Source organism: Lactuca serriola, chromosome 3 (assembly GCF_051521515.1).
Source record: "Lactuca serriola cultivar US96UC23 chromosome 3, Lser_US96UC23_V15, whole genome shotgun sequence".
Classification (NCBI taxonomy): domain Eukaryota; kingdom Viridiplantae; phylum Streptophyta; class Magnoliopsida; order Asterales; family Asteraceae; genus Lactuca; species Lactuca serriola.
This window is the reverse complement of record NC_136410.1, coordinates 202,629,794-202,652,664: the sequence shown is the minus strand read 5'-3', so window position 1 is coordinate 202,652,664 and position 22,871 is coordinate 202,629,794. Positions and strand designations below refer to the sequence as shown.

Sequence of the window (22,871 nt, the reverse complement as noted above, 5' to 3'; positions counted from 1 at the left end):
TTTATCCAAGTTATTATTATTAACAGAATCAATACACAATACATTATTTCCTAAGTTATCAACCACAGATACTGTTTCATACACGCCATCACAAGGTAATGCTTTAAAATAAAGAACATTATTAAAGAAAGCATTAATCGAACCAACTTCATTATCAAATGAAAAGGTGAAACCTTGTTTATACAATGCATGAAAGGAAATAATATTTCTTGCCATTTCTGGCGAATAACAACACTTATTCAAATCTAAACTAAACCCACTACTTAGCGATAAAGTATAAACTCCAATCTTGGTGACAGGTAATATTTCCTATTCCCCATGATTAAGTTTATTCTTCCTTGCTCCACATTCTCACTTCTTCTTAGTCCCTGCAAATCACAACAAATGTGAACACCACAACCGGTATCAAGGACCCAAGATTTAGAATGGGGTGAGTTATTAGAAATGATAGTGTAAATACCTGCATGGTTGGGTTTAACTTTCCCATCCTTCACATCTTGCTGGTATTTTGGGCAGTTCCGCTTCCAATGTGATTTTTCATGGCAATAGAAGCATTCAGCCTCTTTTGGGTCAGAAGAAGGAGTGATGAAACCTTTCTTGGTTCCACTTGAAGAAGAGCCATCAAGGGTCCGAGCCTTGGTACCCTTAGAAGAACTCTTTCTCTTCTTCCCTCGACTTTTCCCGATTTCCAAAACCGGAGTAGAATTTGGAGTAGGAGTGTTAACAACCGACTTCCCCTTAAGACCTGTTTCTGCGGTCTTGAGAAGTCCCTGAAGTTTGCTGAGTGTGACCTCTTCCTTATTCATGTGATATGTCATGCGGAATTGATCATAGCACGATGGTAAGGAGTGCAAAATGATATCTATTGCAAGCTCCTCAGGGAAGTTCACATTAAGCTTCAGCAATCGATCCACATACCTTTGCATTGTCTGCATGTGGCTCGTGGCGGATTCCACGTTCTTTATCATGGTTGTTATCATGGAGCAGATGATTTCATACCTATCTTGTCGTGCACTTTGATGGTATCTTTCCATCAAATCTTGGTGCATTTCATAAGGGTAGAAATCCTCATAAGACTTTTGGAGTTCCACTGTCATCGTGGCCATCATGATGCATGCCACTTTCGTAGCATCCCTTTCATGTGCCTGAAAGTCAGCGATCTCCTGAGGAGTTGCAGTGGTCTCATCAATCTCCTTAAGCTCCTTGTCAAGGACATATTCTTTGTCCTCGTAGCGGGTAATCATCCTGATGTTTCTGATCCACTCATTGAAGTTGGATCCATCAAAAGTGACTTTCCTACACAAGTTCATAAGGGTAAAGGAGCCATTAGGATTAGAGCCAGAAGCAGCATTGTTTGAAGACATCTGAAGGAAAAGGACAAGATTAGTTTAGATATTTAGAGAGTCCTTAATAAAACACCCAAATGTAATATTAAGGCTAGGACCCAATCACAATATATTATAACTTAGAAGAGGTATGCCGTAATCCAAGCTATAACGTATTTGAAAGGTAGGTGAATGACGATTCACTCAATCGATGTGCCGGTAAACCACACACGCTCCACCGATACTATAATAAACTTTAAGTCACCCTTTACCTACCTTGTTAAGTCCAAGTTAGTGTGCCGGTTAACCACACACACTCCACCAACGACTTAAACAAAGTGTAAAGTGTAATTTCATGGATTAGCACCTTATTCACATTTTTCCTAAAGTAACTAAGATTGGGAATTTAATAAAACATTTAGTTACTTTATAATATTCATCATACTTTTAATGAGAATTTGTAAGTCCTTGTCTTACCCGTTCGGCTAACGACCCTCCACCGGTCAAGCAAGCGGTGGGTGAGAGTGGACACCCATTAAGTTGCCATTTTATAGGCAACAACCTTATACCCACCTTATAGACCGGCTTCATGAATGAGGCGTACTAGCGGTAAGACGACTTTGTTCTTATACATATATATATATATATATATAATTATTAAATCATAATAATATAAGTATAAGGGTTGAATTTTAACTTTTAAAATTCTAAGGGTTGGAACTAAAGTTTTTAACATGACTTTACTTGTTCCAAAACTTGAGGGCAAGTTTTGTAAACATTCAAAACTTTTCATTTCTTGTAACTTATGAGTTTATTAGAGTAATAAAATGAAGACTCTTCATTTTTCTAACTCTTGTGTTCTTTTAATGGTTTTTAACTCAAGTGACTTTTGGTTTTTCATAACTTGAGGACAAGTTATGGACTCCATTAAAACACATTATGATCAAGAATTAAACTACCATATAGGTTACAAATAATTCCTATGATCATCTAAACATCATAAGATCAAGAACACGAACATAAGCACTTTCATGAATCAAAACTACACTTAAAACTTTGTAATTTTGATAACTAGTTGTTGTAAACGGAATAGCAAAGACATTACACCATCTAAAACAAGTTTTCAAGTACCAAAACAGTTTAGGGTAATGTTTCTAGTCCATTTCCAGCAACTAAAGTCGAAAATCTGCACTCCGTGGCTCCTACTCGCCGAGTGCATGAACCTACTCGGCGAGTAGGTTGAAGATACAAGTGAACTCGTCAAGTCTCCCCATGGACTTGGCGAGTTCATCAGGCAGACAGCAAGTTTTTCGACTTTTTTCAACTTTTAAGCATAAATAACAAACAAAGAAGCCTAGGCTCTGATACCACTGATGGGTTTTGAGCATTCTAATACTTCCTAAGTGTACATGCAAACCTAATAACCTTGGATCTATGTTTGTCTAATTATCATGCAAAGTTGAATTCCAAGGTTATATTCCTATCTAGCATACATGGGGAACAATTTCTAACTTGAATGAAAGATAGAATAACTTACCTTGTTGTTGCTTATGTTCCTTGAAACCTTGTGAGCCTAGCACCCCAAGTGTGATGCCTCAAATACTTCACACAACACCAAATGCTCTTGGAAAGACTTTTGAGAGAACACACACTTCTTGAAATCGGCCCAGCCCTCTTGTTTCTTATGTGTAGCCGATTTTGGTGGAGAATGGGACTCTTATATAGTGTTGACACATCTAGGGTTACACCATGTAAACCCTAATGTGTCATGAATCTTCATTTCCATGACCCATGGGTTTGTAACTCCCATGGAGCATCCATGGAGCATCCTATGGGTAGAACCCAACTTGATAATCCATGGAGCCTCTTAGCCCAGTATACAAGATATGAATGATTTACATAATCAACCCATATATTTAATTAGTTATCTTTTGATCACTTGATTAATTCCAAATTAATTCTTTGATCAAACTAATCAAATAATATTATTATTATATTAGAACTTATAATATATTAATAATCTCCAAGTGTTATTCCTCTCATTTAGTCTATCCAATTGCATGGTGCCATGCAACCCAAATGGACCATGCCGGGTCAGGTCAAGTACTAACCAGAAATAGTTATGGACTTAGACACCTTATCCAACAAAGGCAACCGCTCATTCGTTATCACAGAAAATATCCATAGGCTCCTTTATGGCTGGTACAACTCCAAGGTCTCCAATGAAGTTCTTAAACCATATTGCCTCCTTTGATGCTTCGCTCGTTGCTATGTACTATGATTCGCACATTGAATCAGCCACATTCTCGTGCTTGGAACTTTTCCAAGTAGCTATTCCTCCTTTTAGGGTAAACACCTAGCCCGACGGAGAGCAAAAGTTATCAATGTCGGTTGGAAAACTAGCGTCGCTATACCCTGTCACTCTCAAGTCATCACTCCCACCAAGTGTAAGGACCCAGTCCTTAGTCCTTTGCAGGTACTTAATAATGTTCTTTACTGCTATCCAGTGAGCTCTACCAAGGTTCCCTTGATATCGGCTTACCATGCTCAAAGTAAAAGCCACATCAGGGCCAGTACATTTCATAGCGCACATGATTGAGGCAACGGCGGAAGCATATGAAACTCAACTCATTTCCGCTATCTCGGTGTCGGTACTCGGACTCTGAGTGTTACTCAACTTGATATTGCTTTGAATAGGTACCTCCCTCTTCTTGGAATTCTCCATGTTTAAGCGTTTCAACACCTTATCCAAGTTAGTACTCTGACTAAGTCCTATTACTCTTCTACCCCCTATTTCTCAAAATCCTTATTCCTGAAATATAAGCAGCTTCCCCTAGATATTTCATAGCGAAACACTTCCCAAGACATGACTTAACCTCCTGCAAGGTCGGGATGTCATTTCCGATGAGTAGTATGTCATCTACATACAAAACTAGAAAGCTAACTATACTCCCACTAGCTTTGGCGTATACACATGACTCATTCTCGCTCCTAAAGAACCCAAACTATTTGACTTTCTCATTTAAACAAAGATTCTATCTGCGAGATGCTTTATTTAATCCATAAATGGATTCCTCAAGCTTACACACTCTATTAGGATACTCCGCATCTATAAAACCTTCTGGATGACACATGTAAACATCTTCGGCAAGCTTTCTATTTAGGAAGATAGTCATATCTCATAGTCATGAAATGCAGTTATGGCCAGCATGACCCTTATATACTTGATCTTGGCCATTGGAGAGAAGCTCTCATCATAGTCAACTCCTGTAGTTTGAGTAAAGCCCTTTGCAACCAGTCATGCCTTCAACGTGTGCACTTTCCCATCCATGTCACTCTTCTTCTTGAAAATTCATTTGTACCCGACTGTCTTACGACCTGGCACATTGTCAACCAAGTTTAAAACTTGATTGTCATACATGGACTGAATCTCGTTGTCCATTGCTTCCTTTCACTGTGCAGACATTGGGCCTGCCATGGCTTCCTTGTGGCTATTAGGTTCATCCAAATTTATCAATGTACTATCACTGACAAATGTATCACCTTTCGCAGTTATATGGAAACCATATAAAACAGGTGGAACACTAACTTTACTAGAATGTCTTAGAGGTAATGACTCGTTAAATAGTTCAATAGGAATCTTTTCCTCAGGTTGAGCGCTAGTGTTAGAGGTTCCTTCATCGCTTGATTATTGAAGCTCTTCAAGATCAATTTGCCTCCCACTGTCCTCTTGGCATATGAGTTATCTTTCGCGGAAAACCCCTCTCGGTGCTACGAAGACCACGTTGTCATTAGGTCTGTAGAAAAGATATCCAAAGGACTTCTGTGGGTATCCGATGAAAATACATCGCTTACTACGAGGTTGAAGCTTGTCGTGAGTCTCTCGTCTTACGAAAGCCTCGCAACACCAAACCTTGATATGTGCCAACGAGGGAACCTTCCTTGTGCGCATCTTGTGAGGTGTTTTGGCAACATTCTTAGTTGGGACTAGATTAAGGATATGGGCGGAAGTATGTAAGGCATACCCCCATAATGAGATAGGTAACGAAGCTCGACTCATCATAGAACGAACCATGTCCAACAAGGTTCGATTGCGCCTCTCTGCGGTGTTCTGGGCGGCGTCAATTGCGAAATAATTCCACATTCCTTAAGATAGTCGTGGAACTCGATACTAAGATACTCACCACCCCTATCAGATCTAAGCATCTTTATCTTCCTGCCCAATTGATTATCCACTTCTTGTTTAAACTCTTTGAAGTTTTCAAAGGTTTCCGACTTGTGCTGGATTAAGTAGATAAATCCATATCTGCTATAATCATCGGTGAAAGTCACATAGAAGCGATTAGCATCCCTTGTGGTGGATCTGATGGGCCCACACACATCTGTGTGTATGAGATCCAACAATCCTTCACCTCTTTCATAAGTACTAATGAAGGGTGATTTAGTCATCTTTCCAAGTAAGCAAGATTCGCACGTGTCATCCGAATTTAGGTCAAATGACCACTACTAGAAAAACAGCCTTTTTACAACGCTTATTGCGCGTCGTAAAAGGCTCAGACGACGCATAAATGCGTGTCAAGGAAGGCCCTGTCATAAAGAGAGACGACGCGCATTTACGACGCTCATTTACGACGCGCAATTACGACGCGCGTTTACGACACGCAATGCGTATCAAGGAAGGCCCTATCATAAAGGAAGACGACACGCATTCGCGTGTCGTAACCTTATGACGTGCGTGTTAATGACACGCAATGCGTATCAAGAAAGCCCCTGTCAAGAAAGGACATGTCATAAATGAAGATGACACACATTTTTGCGTATCATAAATTTAAATGTTTAAAAAAATATTTACAGATTTACTAATTTTCAAATTAAATTTGTATTTAATGTCTCATAATAGAAAATAAATATCATATACAAAAAATACAATCCATTGCATAAAATTTAATGTCGTACAAATAAAATACCATAAAGAACAAAGAGAATTCATTTCACTAATATGTCAAATACAAATAATTATTCCAATAGTGAGTAAATGTTATAAAAAAATGAACTCAAGAGAAGCAGAATATACAATTGCATTATCTAGCTTAATAGCTGCCAACAACTCTCCGTGTCTTTGCTTTTTGCTTGAGTCTCGTTTCCTCCAAAACTTCTAGATACAGTGGCTTGCTTCTTCCTCGTTACTTTAAGCAGAACCGAATTACATTAGATGCTAATGTAATTAATTATGTTGCTAAGGATAAGGGTGGGGCTACTAGAAAGACTTATTTATATTCAGCTAGAACACAAGTATCTTTATGAATCTTAACTAACATGAGAACAAAAGGCTTATGGATGTTAATACATAATAGTTCAGGGGCACAACCGTAAATAAACAATTAAATACTACATGTGGGTTTGATGTTAGAACAAGGTTGCAAATGCAGCTGTAAACATGCATGAATTATAAACATAATGTAATAAAACTAATTGTATTTTACTGTAAATTCAATAAAACATTACAATTATTCATTTTTTAAAGTCTCAAATCTTTAATCTTGTAATTCATTCCACTTCCATTTGTAGTATGATGAATCTGAACACAGAAGTGAAATGACAAAGAATTCTTTAGAGAGATATACTCACTATTATGAACGTTGGGCTACTAACCAATCGGTATACAAGGGCATAATTGTAATTTTCTATATATTTGTAAATTTATGTTTCTGATACATAATACTTTGATTCTTTTTTTCACATTAACAGTCGAGGCAAAAAGCACTTGCGGATTTACTGCATATGCAAATAGTTCATGTAAGTTAGAATTCAATTATTTTTTTTGGTAATATTATATTAAAAACTAAAAAGTATTTTTTTAGTATTTTATTAGGTTTATTAACATCTGGTAAAATTTCAGCTTGCAAAACTTAGTGAGAGGCAATAACAACCAAAGACACAGTTGAAATTTATTCTAGAAGTTAGGTTGCAGGTAGATGCTTACTTATATTTAAATTTTAATATATTTTTTTATTCTAAATGATGGTTTTCTATTGCAGATAGTTGAATGTAGGTGCGTGTTAAACTGGACATATGCATATGGGTATTAGGTTGGGATAAATTCGTAAAATTTAACTGTGTGTATATGATAGGGATGTAGCCTCAGAACAAGTAGAACAATTACAATATTATCCTCCAGGGAACAAATAGACTTACCACTTCAGATGCATCAGGAGTGAGTTCAATAAAAGATCCAACAGCCCTGTAACCCTTCTTTCTTCCCAGCCTAGGGACTTTTTCTATTCTTCAGCAACCAAGCATAAGTCATAGGATTTTCGACCAATTCCTTATCCTCTATCAATAACACCAAGAAATCCTACACAGATAAAACCGTGATTCTGTTAACAATTACTGGTTTATAGTTGTATAAATATACTCTTACTCACCATAGAGGAAATATCATATTTAAACATGTTGACTCTCTTTTCTGTTAACCAGTAATCAAGAAATGGGCCCACAAGTAGAAGGGATCCAGCCTGGATAGGTGTTGTATGTCCCAACAGATTGAAAGAGCTTAACAAGTATTTCCTGTTGAGATAATGATGGAAGACAAGTTATCATCTTGTATTCCTATAAGAAATCAGTTGATCACAAACTACATGTGCGACTGCAGGTATACACACACACATACACACACACACAGAGAGAGAGAGAGAGAGAGAGAGAGAGAAAGAGAGCGAGAGAGAGAGAGATATATATAACATTGGCATGTTTCATTATCTCTTTAGCCCAAGAGAAGAAATTATTGTTGTTGATGTTGCACACCAGAAACAAGAGATTGTGAAGAAACCTCTTAGAGGAGCAAGTCCAAGAAACTTGCATAAACTTCAAAGTAAACATACATGTTATATTTTATATTGTGCTTCAACATCTACCAAAGGGTATTGTTGTCTTTTAACAACAATATAGTGGAGAGATTCCATGGTTCCACGTTTGAATCTTTAATAACACAGGCTTTGTTGAGAGACCTAAATAATATGAGTCAGGTTATGCTATATTTCTATTCTTTTTAGTTACCAACATGGAAAACTAATGTATTTTTGTAGTAATTGTCTAGCCTTCTGTTCTCTATTAGCTCAACTTGATCCATTTCATCACTCTGCTTATAGCAGTCATCATGACAAAGACTGACTTTCTGTTTCTTAAAAGCAACAACTAGAACTTGAATGGACCCTAAAAACAGGCTCTTACCAACTTCATCTTTCAAAAAAAGAGGCGATCCAGTAACCATCCTCTGTTGTCAATATCTTTATACAAACAAAACAAAAAAAATCAAAGATTATTCTTAATAGATATTGTTAAGAAAAATATTAACAAAAAAAACTCACCTAGAAAAAAACATTAAATCTTCAGCAAACCTTTCTAATATTAGTAAGCAGCCTCATATGTTCTTCAGGCATAACTTCCTTAACAGCATCAATACCACATTTCTTCACAAGCATTTCAAGCAGTAGCTTCACCTGTAACAACATATCATCATCCATTCCATTTATTATATTTCAATAACAATTTATCACAGGATATAAATCCTGATCTTTCACTACCCTTTGCCTAAAAATGACTCTTGTTCGTACTCTGCCAGCTCAGCAGAGCCTCCACCATGCCCTTCATATGCATTTGCAACCCTTCAGCTTGTAATTTGCAACTAATACCTTTATCAGACCTAAATTTTCCTGCACCAATAACAACCATATTATCAGACAATTAATATAAAAAAATAATAACAAAGAATACTTACTTTAATTATCTCTCTATTTTTTCTTCGAAGAAGAAGAAAAGAGGATAGAAAAACACTAAAAGCAGCGGATACAAGATAAGTAAACTCATAACTCAATGGAGTTATGCCTTTAACAGCTGCACTTATCATGTGAGGTGTCTCAAAAGCTAAACCACCAGCCACCTGTACCAAAATTAAAAGAGAAAACTTATGGGGACAGAATTGCAACAATCATCTATACTTAGGGCACATGTAATTTGGTGTCCATTGAGGTCAGGGCACATGTAATTTGGTGTCCTCACCACCTGGATTAAAGAAATTAAATCTAGATTAGCCATGGCTGTTGGCATTTCCTGTGCTGGCACTGGTCTGAGTGAGGCCATATCTCTGCTAGAACCTCTTACACCAGATGTAGCTCAACCGGTGTTTCAGGGGCTCGTGATGATATAGGGCTAAAAGCAGGAAATAAGACAAAAACAACATACTTTCATTTAATTTCTGTACTATAGTATCCTACTTTCATTTGTTTCTAAAATTGCATTATAGTATTTGTAACACCGTAAATTTCAAAACAATTTTTCGCATTTTATACAAAACACAATTCATTCAATTTTCATAAAAACATCATTGTTTGAAACTCAAATTCTTAGCATATAAAAATCGCAAGATCTCATAACATAAAAATCCCGTGTGTGTACTGTTCAGGTTGGCACCTTCCCGCGATCCTCACTAGTACCTGAAACAAACAACACCAAACACTATAAGCACAAAGCTTAGTGAGTTCCCCAAAATACCACACATAGCACATATTAGCCACTCAAGGCTATAACTCTGTGGGTCCGTGGACCCTACTCTGTGAACCCTCTGGTTCTAACTCTGTGAACCTTCCGGTTCTAACTCTATAAACATGCACAACATAAATCACATAGAAATAATGCAGTACAACACATAACATATATAGCATACAAATACTCTATCACATAACTCTGGTTACCTACTCAAGGTAAAGTATAGTGAGAAGACTCACCTCGCGTATCTCGGTAACTCGTAAATCCCTGAAATCGCTAGTGCTCGATCTCCCGAGCTATAGTCCTCCTATAATACAATACATCTCTAATTAATACTTTCCCAACTAGGGTTGACTAACCCTATCAAGTGAACACCGGTCAACTCTGGTCAATGGTCAACGGTCAACCCAACTCGTCGAGTCTGGCGTGGACTCGCCTAGTCTCTATGGGGACCTGATTCCTCTGAGTCCCTTCCGACTCATCGAGTCACTCACCCAACTCGGTTACTCAACCCCTGGTTCGAAATCACTGAACAACCCGCACCAACTCGTCGAGTCTGCCAATGGACTCGACGAGTGCATTCCATGCACAACCCCAAATGACCTTCTGAGGTCAGATCTGTTCCACTAACTCATAGATCCAGTCCTTCCAAGCTTATTTATCACGTAAAGTTCATGTCTTGGCGCTCATATCACACCTAATGACTCATAAATGGTGTTTTAACCTCAAGCACAAAGATCCCAAACCAAAACCTCCATGGATTCATAAAAAGCTTGGACAAGGGGACACTATGGACCTCCAAGGGTCCAGATCTAGAACCTAACTCGCTTAAGGGACCAATGGAGCACTAGATCTAGCCATAAAAGGGCTCATTAAGCCCTAAATCAACATGAACATCACCACAACAGAAAAGGGTTCGAAAATAGTACCTCAAACATGATGTTCTGGACCTCAGATCTTCAGGACGTTAACCCTTTTGCTTCCTCTTGGCTACAACTTCCTTTCCCTTGCTAGGCAACACCACCAAGGTCAACAATGGCTCCTTCTCTCACTCCAAACGCTCAAGCTCACTAGGGTTTCGCTCTGGGGAATGGTGAGCACAAATGACGGCCATAAGGCCCTTTAAATAGGCCCCAAACCCGAGAAATTAGGGTTTCATTAAACAGCATGGACTCGCCAAGTCCACCAATGCGACTCGTCGAGTCCGGTCATTAATCCGGGTGAGAAATCGCGTCTCTACTCGGTGAGTCTACGCACCAACTCGCCGAGTTCTTCCACAAAACTCAAAATAAAATGAATAAATATAATACCTTAAATTCCGGATGTTACAATTCTCCCCCACTTGAATCTGACTTCGCCCTCGAAGTCTCATTCCTGAAATAGCTCTGGATGCTGCTCCCGCATCTCACACTCTGGCTCCCAGGTCAACTCGGATCCCTTCCGATGTTGCCACTGAACCTGTACCAGAGGCATGTGCTTGTTCCTCAGAGCCTTGATCTTCCGATCCACAATCACAACTGGTCTCTCCGCGTAGTTCAGGCTCGCATCCACCTGAATGTCCTCTAACGGCACTACCGCCGACTCATCGGCTGTATACTTCCTCAACTGAGACACGTGGAAGGTATTATGAATCTGCTCCAATTCCGCAGGTAGCTCCAAGCGATACGCTACCCTGCCCACCCTCGTGATCACTCTGAACGGCCCAATATACCGGGGCCCTAGCTTGCCCCTCTTCCTGAATCGAATCACTCCTTTTCAAGGAGATACCTTCAGGAGAACATAATCACCGACCTGGAACTCGAGCTCGGATCGTCGTCTATCCGCATAACTCTTCTGGCGGCTCTGAGCGGTCAACTCTCTCTTCCTGACCCGCTGTATCTGCTCTGTCGTCTGAAGCACAATCTCTGTGCTACCCATCACTCATTGCCCCACCTCTACCAAGGGAAAATACGTGTCCCAACTCCCCCCGAAGTCCAACACACATGCCCAGAGCATGTCCTTAAGCGTCTGAATCGTCCGCTCACTTTGTCCGTCAGTCTGGGGGTGATATGCGGTACTAAAATGCAGCCTAGTACCCAACTCCTCGTGAAACGTCTTCCAGAATCTGGAAGTGAAACGCACATCTTGGTCTGAGACAATCGAGATCGACACTCCATGCCGTGATACCACTTCCCTCACGTACATCTCTGCTAATTTCTCTACGAAAGAACTCTCACTGATAGCAAGGAAGTGGGCGCTCTTTGTCAACCTGTCCACAATCACCCAAATTGCATCGACTCCCCTAGCAGTCCTTGGCAATTTGGTGATAAAATCCATGGTAATCTGTTCCCACTTCCATTTGGGAACCTCCAACGGCTGCAACTTACCATGCGGTCTCTGGTGCTCGGCCTTAACCCTACAGTAGGTTAAGCACCTCTCAACAAACCATGCAACATCCCTCTTCATACAGGGCCACCAATACTCTCTCCTCAGGTCTAAATACATCTTAGTGGCCCCAGGATGGATCGAGAATTTCGACCGATGAGCCTCTTCCATTAAAATGGTACGCGTCCCTCGCACAAACGCTACCCATATACGCCCCTGAAATGCCATAAGCCCCTGACCATCGGTAACGAACTCCGATACCAACCCAAAAACTCGCTCTCTCTTCTGGTTCTCCGACCTCACGACCTCAGCCTGTGCTCCACGAATGGTTTCCAACACCGGAGCCATCATGGTCAATCGCAAACATACATCTCGTAATGGGGCGCTCTCCGCCCTGCGACTCAGTGCACCGGCTACGCCATTAGCCTTGCCCGAATGGTACAGGATCTCACAATCATAATCCTTGACCACATCCAACCACCTCCTCTGTCGCATATTCAGGTTAGGCTGGTCCATCAAATACTTCAGGCTCTTATGGTCCGTGTATATCATACACCGAACCCCATACAGATAGTGACGCCAAATTTTGAGGGCGAAAACCACTGCCCCCAACTCTAAATCATGGGTGGGATACCTCGTCTCATGAGGCTTCAGCTGCCTCGATACGTATGCTATCACATGCCCTCTCTGCATCAGCACCGCTCCCAAACCCAAGATCGACGCATCACAGTATACCACAAAGTCCTCCATTCCCTCCGGGAGGGCTAGCACCGGGGCTTCGCATAACTTTTGGCGAAGCGTCTCAAAGGAGGCCTGCTGCTCGGGGCCCCATGAAAAAGCGACGCCCTTCCGGGTCAACCAGGTGAATAGCACTGCGATCTTAGAGAAATCCCTGATAAATCTCCGATAATAGCCTGCCAACCCTATGAAAATCCTGATCTCGGAGGGTGACCTCGACACCTCCCAACTCATCACTGCCTCAACTTTGGCCGGGACGACCAATATCTCTTTCTGGTTAACGAGATGCCCTAGGAACTGGACCTCTCGCAACTAGAAATCACACGTGAAGAATTTCGCATAAAGCCTCTCCGGTCTCAGAACTCCGAGGATCTCCCTCAAATGCTCCTCATGTTGCTCTCTAGATCTAGAATATACCAAAATATCGTCGATGAATACAATCACTGACCGATCCAACATCGGCTTGCACACTCGGTTCATGAGATCCATGAACACTGCCGAGGCATTGGTGAGCCCGAAAGGCATCACCACAAACTCGTAATGCCCATAACGCGTCGTGAACGCTGTCTTCTGGATTTCCTCATCTCGCACCCTTACCTGATGATATCCAGACCTCAAATCGATCTTGGAGAACCAAGATGCTCCCTGTAACTGATCGAACAAATCGTCTATCCTCGGCAACGGGTAACGGTTCTTGACCGTCAGCTTGTTCAACTCCCGATAATCAATGCACATCCGGTGTGAACCATCCTTCTTCTTGACAAAAAGGATAGGCGCTCCCCACGGCGAGCTGCTCGGCCGAATAAATCCCTTTCCCAGCAGCTCCTGAAGCTGCGAGGATAACTCTTGCATCTCTGGAGGTGCAAGGCGATTAGGCACCTTGGCGATAGGCACGGCCCCCGGATCCAAATCGATACTGAACTCCACTTGCCTTACGGGAGGCACATCTGGTAACTCCTCTGGAAATACATCCGGGAACTCACGCACTATCGGAACCTCCTCAACTGACCTCGGCCTCTCTGAATCAACCCGCATATCCATCACATACGCCACAAAGCCCTTACAGCCCTACTGTAGACACTGTCTCACTCTAGCGGCCAAACAAAACGCTGACCCAGAACGTGTACCCTCGCCGTACACCGTAAGAACTCCCCCACCAGGGTCTCGTATGGTCACCATCTGCCGCTCGCAGTCGATAACCGCACCGAATCTGCTCAACCAGTCCATGCCCACAATGACACAGACATCACCCATCGCAATAGGAACCAAATCAATTGGGAACTCAACACCGAAAATCTCGAATACGCACCCACGAATCACCTCCGTGGCATATATCACCCTCTCGTCAGCTATGGAAACTCTCAGAGGCCGACTCAACGCCTCACGACTAACACTGATATGCTGACTAAAAGCCAAAGATACAAAAGTCCGACTCGCACCCGAGTCAAATAATACCAAGGCAGGTACAAAATTCACAAGAAAAGTACCTACGCATAACATAATATAAGCATAATATCTCAACATCAAAATAAATACACGAAAGAATACATACCGACCACGACATCGGGCGCTGCACGGACCTCCTCCGCGGTCAACTGAAAGGCTCTCCCTCGTGCCCTCGGCACCTTGGCCCTCACTGGCCGGCTCTCGGTAGCTCTAATGGCGGTAGGGTCAAATCCCTGAGGTGCTCCCTGAGCTGATCCCCGCAACTGCGGACACTTTGCCTTCCGGTGTCCCGTCTGGTTGCAGTGAAAACACACTGCAAACCCCTTGGGGCAGTCCTTGGCCATATGCCCCTCCTTGCCACACTTGTAGCAAGATACAGCTCTACAAACTCCGTCATGACCCTTGCTGCACTTTCCACAAGTGCGGCCCTTCTGGCTCCTTGTTTTGGGATCAGCGGGCTTCGCCCGCTTGGCTGCCGGCTGGGACTGTGCCGGTCGCCGATCCCTCCCTTGAGACTCTGCCTCCTCCCTATCCTGAGTCCCTAGCTCAATCTCCCTCTTCCGGGCATTTGCCTGAAGCTCGACAAATTTCCGGTATGAGGAGTTCGCCACGAACTCCCGAATATCTCTCTGCAAAACACTCAAATATCGACTCATATGTGCCTACTCGGTGGACACATGCTCTGGGCAGAACATCGCCCGTTCATGAAACATCCTCGTAATCACCGTAACAGACTCAGTACCCTGCTTGAGGGTCAGAAACTCCTGGGCCAAACGCTCCCTCTCCACCTGGGGAACGTACTCATCTCGAAACATGGCAGTGAACCTCTCCCAGGTCACTGCCGCAAGCTCAGCAGGCGTATAGTGCGCCGTCACAAACTTCCAGCAGTCCTTCGCTCGCAAGCGAAGCTGGTTCAGCACGAACCAGGCTCTCAAATGCTCAGGAGATGAGCAAGTAAAGAAACACCCCTCTATGTCTGAAATCCATCTCATAGCCACAACCGAGTCCTGGGTCCCGTCAAACTCCGACGGTATTATGTTGCTGAACTCTCAGAACAGCAACGCATCACCACCCTGCGGCCTCGCAGCAGCAACAACTGCGGTGGCCGCTGCAACAGTAGCCTCAAAAAGAGCAACATAATGCTCGTCAAAATTCTCAATTAACGTGGTCTTAATAGACCCGAACATCTCTGGTATCTCTGCCCTGATGGCCGCAGCCACCTCCTCATGGATGATCCGGCGGATCTCCTCATCACTAGCCCCACTGCTCTCTAGCATAGGACGTGTCCTCACCTTGATCTACCTCTGAAATACAACATACAATAAATTAGAAACTCATTCGAGCATACTCGCACTCAACAACTCATCCCTCCTTGATCCCTGGCCTCCCGAAGATTCTTACTTAGACTGTACACCGCCCCGGTGTTTTCAGTAGTATGGGCCCAATGCTACTGTCCGCACCGTATCAGTATACACCCCAAGTCCTCCTCTTCGGATCCCAAGTCCCAAGAACTCTATTATGCATAATCCACTCTCTAACAGATATCTCATAAGCTCCTCGCTGCTACCTACTCACTCTCAAGTATCTCATAGCAGCACACCTCTCTCTAGGCTAAGGCATCACAAATCAGGCCACTCTAGTCCTAATAGGAGTACCTAGACCACTCTAGCATGAGAATACATCATATCAATATCATAACATATAATGTAAGGGTATCTTAGGAAATCACCGTTCGGGCGCTGACTGATCGTACACTCTCTGCTCTGCGTTTTCCAAAAATCTTTTACTCTTTTTTTTGAAAATATTTCTCAAATCCTCAGTTTGAGTTCAAATACCCCCGAAGGTGTACTCTAATCCCTCAAACCAAGGCTCTGATACCAACTTGTAACACCGTAAATTTCAAAACAATTTTTCGCATTTTATACAAAACACAATTCATTCAATTTTCATAAAAACATCATTGTTTGAAACTCAAATTCTTAGCATATAAAAATCCCAAGATCTCATAACATAAAAATCCCGTGTGTGTACTGTTCAGGTTGGCGCCTTCCCGCGATCCTCACTAGTACCTGAAACAAACAACACCAAACACTGTAAGCACAAAGCTTAGTGAGTTCCCCAAAATACCACACATAGCACATATTAGCCACTCGAGGCTATAACTCTGTGGGTCCGTGGACCCTACTCTGTGAACCCTCTGGTTCTAACTCTATGAACCTTCCGGTTCTAACTCTATAAACATGCACAGCATAAATCACATAGAAATAATGCAGTACAAAACATAACATATATAGCATACAAATACTCTATCACATAACTCTTGTTACCTACTCAAGGTAAAGTATAGTGAGAAGACTCACCTCGCGTATCTCGGTAACTCGTAAATCCCTAAAATCACGAGTGCTCGATCTCCCGAGCTATAGTCCTCTATAACACAATACATCTCTAATTAACACTTTCCCAACTAGGGTTGACTAACCCTATCAAGTCAACACCGGTCAACTCTGGTCAATGTTCAACGGTCAACCCAACTCGTCGAGTCTGGCGTGGACTCGCCGAGTCTCTACGAGGACCCGATTTCTCTGAGTCCCTTCCGACTCACCGAGTCACTCACCCAACTTGGTTACTCAACCCCTGGTTCGAAATCACTGAACAACCCGCACCAACTCGTCGAGTCTGCCAATGGACTCGGCGAGTGCATTCCATGCACAACCCCAAATGACCTTCTAAGGTCAGATCTGTTCCACTAACTCATAGATCCAGTCCTTCCAAGCTTATTTATCACGTAAAGTTCATGTCTTGGCGCTCGTATCACACCTAATGACTCATAAATGGTGTTTTAACCTCAAGCACAAAGATCCCAAACCAAACCTCCATGGATTCATAAAAAGCTTGGACAAAGGGACACTCTGGACCTCCAAGGGTCCAGATCCAGAACCTAACTCGCTTAAGGGACCAAGGGAGCACTAGATGTAGCCACAAAAGGGCTCAATAAGCCCTAAATCAACATGAAGATCACCACAACAGAAAAGGGTTTGAAAATAGTACCTCAAACGTGATGTTCTGGACCTCAGATCTTCAGGTCGTTAACCCTCTTGCTTCCTCTTGGCTATAGCTTCCTTTCCCTTACTAGACAGCACCACCAAGGTCAACAATGGCTCCTTCTCTCACTCTAAACGATCAAGCTCACTAGGGTTTCGCTCTGGGGACTAGTGAGCACAAATAACGACCATAAGGCCCTTTAAATAGGCCCCAAACCCGAGAAATTAGGGTTTCATTAAACAGCACGGACTTGCCGATTCCACCATTGCGACTTGTCGAGTCCGGTCATTAATCCGGGTGAGAAATCGCGTCTCTACTCGGCGAGTCTACGCACCAACTCGCCGAGTTCTTCCACAAAACTCAAAATAAAATGAATAAATATAATACCTGAAATTCCGGATGTTACAGTATTTTAAATAATTTAAAAAACTTAACTAAACTTTTGGAAAGGTACATCGCCTCCTAATATCATCTCAAGCATCACCATAGCAGCAACCCAAAAGAACAAAATGTCATGCCCAGTTTCAAGAACATCAGTTGGATAAAAAGTCTTCAAATCTTGAGTATCATCAGGCCACCCCAATACAGATAAAGGGAAAAGCCCTGAAGAAAACCAGGTGTCTAAAACATTAGGATCTTGAGCCAATTCAAACTCTTTCCCTGAAAAGACCTTTTTAGCCTCAGCTTCAGCCTCTTTCTCATCCCTTGCAACCACCCAATGATCCATGTATGTTCCAAGCTCTTTCAGTTTATCATCCTCCAATGTCACATACCATGCAGGAACTCGGTGGCCCCACCAAAGCTGCCTTGATACACACCAATCACGAATGTTCTCAAGCCATCTGTAAAAATAAAAAAAATTTAAAATTAATTAATAAAGTTTAAATGTTGTATATCAATTTTAAAGGTAGAATGAAAGACTAGAGAAGGTGACCTTTTCCATTCAGCAGCATACTGTTTTGGAAGTATATCAATTTTCTTGTTATTTTCATCCATTACAGCATTAAGAGCTTCTTTAGCAATACCATTGTAGTTGACATACCATTGAGGCTTAATCATAGGTTCAATCACATCATTGCTTCTAGAACAAACACCTAAACACATCTCATTCTTTTCTTCCCCTTTATAAAGTCCCTGTATGCATATTTGATGAAGAAAATAAGAAGGGTATTCGCGTCTTTTAGGGTTGGACAAAAAATTAAGAAAGGTATTAAAAATGTTAGACTTCAAAGCCTCAGTTATTGCAACACGAGCTTCAAAACGTGGCATCCTTACAAACCCTAAACCTCCATTACTATTTATCTTCCCATCATCAGTAAAAATGTTAATAAACTCAAGTTTTTGTCTCTTTCCAACTTCAAAATCATTAGGATCATGTGTTGGATTTATGCTTTCTGTTAATGCTATGGGAGTTTTAGAAGATAAACTTGGAAGTGTTGAAAAGTTTTTAAGGTCTAGAAGGAATCATAAGAGGGGGATTTATGGGAGTTTTAGAAAATAAGCAAACTAACTAACGAAAACAACATAGAATCGAAATTAAAGAGCGATTAAAAACCCTTACCAAAGAATTTATGCATGAGTACAGTTGAAGAAGGCCTAAAAGAAATCCGAGACCTGAAGCCAAAAAACCCTCGTTCGAGAGCAAAAAAGAGTAGATCCACCAACAGAAAGAGAATTGAGAGATGTGTAAGCCATGAATCTTGGAAGACATCAAAACCGATTTACGATCGACTGTGAGAACGTGGGTGAAGGCGGGGGACCTAGGGCTTCTTGTTGGAGGCGCTGGAGGTGGGTGAAGGCGGAGGCCCTAGGGCTTCTTGTTGCTAATTCAAAGATCAACATCGATGGTAGAAGGTGGAGGCATCAGTAGAGGGAACAAGGTACAAAGAGAGGAGATCGAACCATTTAGTGTGAGGGTCGATTTGGAAGAAATCTCACACCCTTAACCTTAAACATGATGTGAAGCAATTGATCCATAATCTTCTTCATCTCCATCAATTCCTTGGGTTCACATAATCGGACGATGGTGGTAAATGAAGCATTCTTCGAGAAGGAAGGTGCATCGCCATAGTTTGAGGCTAGAAGAGGAAATGAGGATCGGAGGTAGTGGATGTGGATGAGGGGTGGAGACAAGGGAGAATAGGGTGGGGGTTTAAAAAATTTGGGGATTTCATTTTCCCTCCAAGACGCGCGTTTCTTAAAAAAAATATAAAACGACATTCACAGACGACGCACAAGTGCCTTCCGTGGTTTTAGTATTTTTACATGAGACACTAATTTAAGGGCACTCAGTAATGCGCGACCAAAATCCTTAAATTTTTTGAAGAGATGACACTTTTTTAATGTCGCTCTCTAATGCGTAACATAAATCAAAGAGTGTCGTGTTTTGCGCGTCGTAAAAGGGTATTTTTCTTGTAGTGGACTCCAAGACTCCATCCTTTTGGAGTTGGGCTATGCGCTTCTTGTTGACATGTCCAAGACAATAATGTCACAAGCATGCCTTGTTTAAACCATTAGACAAATCGATATGCAACACATTATTTCCTAAGTTGTCTACAACCATCACAGTTTCATATACACCATTACAAGGTAATGCTTCAAAATAAAAAGTACCATTATAATTGGCATTAATAGAACCAGCTTCATTGCTAAATGAAAATCTAAAACCTTGTTTGTACAAACTATGAAAAGAAATAATATTCCTCGTCATTTATGAAGAGTAGCAACAATTATTTAATTCTAATCCTAACCCACTACTAAGCACTAAAGAATAAATCCTGATCTTGGTGATAGGCGACGATTTCCTATTCCCCATTATCAGGTTCATCTTCCCATGCTCCAAATCCCAACTTCTTCTTAGCCCGCTCAAATCAGAACAAATGTGAAAACCACATCCTATATCAAGGACTCAAGAATTATCATGTGATGAGTTAATAGATTGAATAATATAAATACCTGCGAAGGTGGGATTTATCTTCCCATCCTTGATGTTGTTGGAATAGTGTCTAAGGCTGTAACTATATTTGGCAAGTATTTGACCCGGTTGAGCATGGTCCTTTTGGGTTGGCTTCACCATAGCAACTTGACAAGATGATTTATAATGAGAGAAGAAATATTATTAATATATTATGAGAATAATATAAAGGAATAATAATATTGTTATTTGATTAATATAAGTCATAAATTAATTAGGAATTAATTTGGTGACTTAAAGAGGTTAATTGAATAAAAGGGCATAAACTATCAAATGTGTGATAGTTGTGTTTTGGGCTATGAATCTTAATGGATGTGAGGGTGGACAATTTTAGGGTTTGGATAAACCTAGAAATCATCCAAGGCCTAGTCTATAGGGATCATTGAATTGCTTAGGCCCTAAGTTATTCAATTAGGGTTTAAGGGGTAACCCTAGTAGCTCATAGTATATATAGACCCTTTGGGTGGAGGCAATCAGCACTCATGCATCTCAAGAAACGCTAGAGCTGATTTTCGCACCCTTCTCTCTCTCTCTCTCTCTATTATCATCCTGTTGCTAGTTGGTGTTTGTAAGCCATTAGAGGAGTGACAATTGTGACTCTAAGCTCCAAATACAAGAAGATTCAAGCAAGAAACTCAAGGTATTCTTTTAGATCTGATTTCATATGTTATGATTTGAATGTTTACACTAGATCTATCAATAAAAGTCTTAGATACATTGCATGTTCAATTAGAGAAACCTAGATCCAAGCATTAGGGTTTGCATGTGCACATAGAAAAGTTCTTATGGCTCAAACCCATCAGTGGTATCAGAGCCTTGATTGGTTTCTATTGAATTGATGCATTGGTTGATTGCTTGCTGATTGCAAAATTCAATTTTGTCCATCTGCCTGATGAACTCGGCGAGTCCATTGTGGTACTCGGCGAGTTCGAGCGTCAGATGGAGCTAGTTTCTGGATTTCTTGCTGTTTTTCTTATGGAAACTTGCCTTAATCTTTATGGGTCAATAAAATTCGAATTTTAACATATATGTGAGTATATTCTTGACCTAACAAAGGATATTTACCAATTCGCTGAATAATAATTTCCTTATATGATATTAATTGATTATTTTAATTAAATTCGTGAATTGTTTTGCAAGAAACATTTAAATAAATCAAATATGGATAATTATGAGATTAAATGGTTAATTTAAATTATTTTTTATTTGATCCCTTATGTTTGAAAAGTTTAAAACTTGTCCTCAAGTTTTGAAATTTAAGTTTTGTGATTAAAAGTTTAATTTGGACAATTTAAATTTCAAACCCTAGAATTTTACAAGTTTAAAATTCAACCCTATACTATTATATGATTACAAGCTTAATATATATATATATATATATATATATATATATATATATATGTATATATATATATGTATGTATAATTAAAATGCTAGTTTTACCGTTAGTAGGCCTCATTCACGAAGCCGGTCTATAAGGTGGGTATAAGGTTGCTGCCTATAAAATGGCGCTTAATGGGTGTACACTCACACCCACCGCTTGCTTGACCGGTGGAGGGTCGTTAGCCGAACGGGTAGGATAGGGCAACCCTATCTCCTCATTAAAAATATAATAAGAAAATACAAAGTAACTACATGTTTTAAAATTCCCAATCCTAGTTACTTTAGGAAAAGTGAATTGATGCAAACCCATGAAATTACACTTTGCACCCTTGCTAAGAAGTTAGTAGAGCGTGTGTGGTTTACCGGCACACTAATTGGTTCTAAGCAAAGGTGGCAAAGGGTGATTCATTGTTTATCATAGTTCGGTGGAGCGTGTATGGTTTACCGGAACATCGAATAGGTGATTGTAACAATGAAGGCACCGTGTAGATTTGCATGGTTATTCACACCCACTTTGTGATCCTCGGCATCCCAGTCACAAACGAGAGGGGCATATCGAGATTTAAACATGCCATTGAAAAGTTCAATGAATCTCACCGAAATCTAGGAATTCTAAATGCATTTAAAACTTAAGGTTATGTTTTCATGGTGAGAATTAGTGAATCGTCATTCACTTACCTTCAAATTGTTTGCATGTTGGATCACGACATCCCTTTTCTAATTTGTAAATAATGTTGTTGGATCCTAGCCCTAATTTTTCATATTGGGTGATAATTAGGGATTCAATTCTAATCAAACTTTGTCCTTTTCTACTTGTAGATGTCGAACGCAAACAACGCTGCTGCTAGCTCGTTCACGTTAATGAGCCTTTGCCAAAAGGTGACTTTCGATGGAATGAACTTTAGCGAATGGATAAGATACATTCGTACGATTGCTCGCTACGAGGAAAAGGAGTATGTCCTTGACAAGAAGCTCGAAAAGATCAATCCAAAAATCGCTACTCCGGCTGAAATGACTGCCTTTGAGACTCATGAGCGTGATGCAACGAAGGTTCA

The 22,871-nt window shown here is 41.0% G+C and overlaps 1 pseudogene across 1 annotated transcript; it reads right to left on the bottom strand.

Annotated features, from left to right (window-relative positions):
- Window positions 1-17,889: 17,889 nt before the first annotated feature.
- Window positions 17,890-18,815, bottom strand: LOC145095982 (valine--tRNA ligase, mitochondrial 1 pseudogene; annotated as a pseudogene). The gene is made up of 3 exons (XR_013703745.1): window positions 18,680-18,815; window positions 18,394-18,595; window positions 17,890-18,301 (listed from the first exon to the last, which is right to left on the bottom strand). The product of XR_013703745.1 is annotated as a valine--tRNA ligase, mitochondrial 1 pseudogene (transcript).
- Between the last annotated feature and the right edge of the window lie 4,056 nt (window positions 18,816-22,871).